Here is a 527-nt window from a genome sequence, read left to right as displayed (position 1 = left end):
CCCATTTTCCCCTTTTTATCAGCCTATTTTCCCTTATTTTTACCCCATTTCTCTGTATTTTTCCTGGTTTTACCCTATTTTATTCTATTTTCTCCTATTTGTACCCAATTTCCCCCATTTTTCCCTATTTTCCCCTATTTTTTACTCCGTTTAGTCCTATTTTCCCCTATTTTTACCCACTTCCCCTCATTTCCCCCATTTTATCCTATTTTTCCCTATTTCCACATTTTCTCCCGATTTCCCCTATTTTTTCCCCAATTTCCCTCATTTCTCCCCATTTCCAGCCAATTCCTCCTATATTTTTCCCCCATTTTATACTATTTCCCCCTATTTTTACCCAATTTCCCCCATTTTTCCCTATTTCCCCCTATTTTCCCAAGTTTTCCCTATTTTTCCCCCATTTCCCCCTATTTTTATCCAATTTCCCTCCATTTCTCCTTGTTTCCCCTACTTTTCCCCCAATTTCCCCCTATATTTTACCCCATTTCCCCCATTTTCCCTATTTTTCACCCCCCCCCCCCCCACAT

Source organism: Chaetura pelagica, unplaced genomic scaffold (assembly GCF_000747805.2).
Source record: "Chaetura pelagica isolate M959 unplaced genomic scaffold, ChaPel_1.0 scaffold290, whole genome shotgun sequence".
Lineage (NCBI taxonomy): Eukaryota > Metazoa > Chordata > Aves > Apodiformes > Apodidae > Chaetura > Chaetura pelagica.
The sequence above is the reverse complement of the archived record's forward strand: the minus strand, read 5'-3'. Positions refer to the sequence as shown.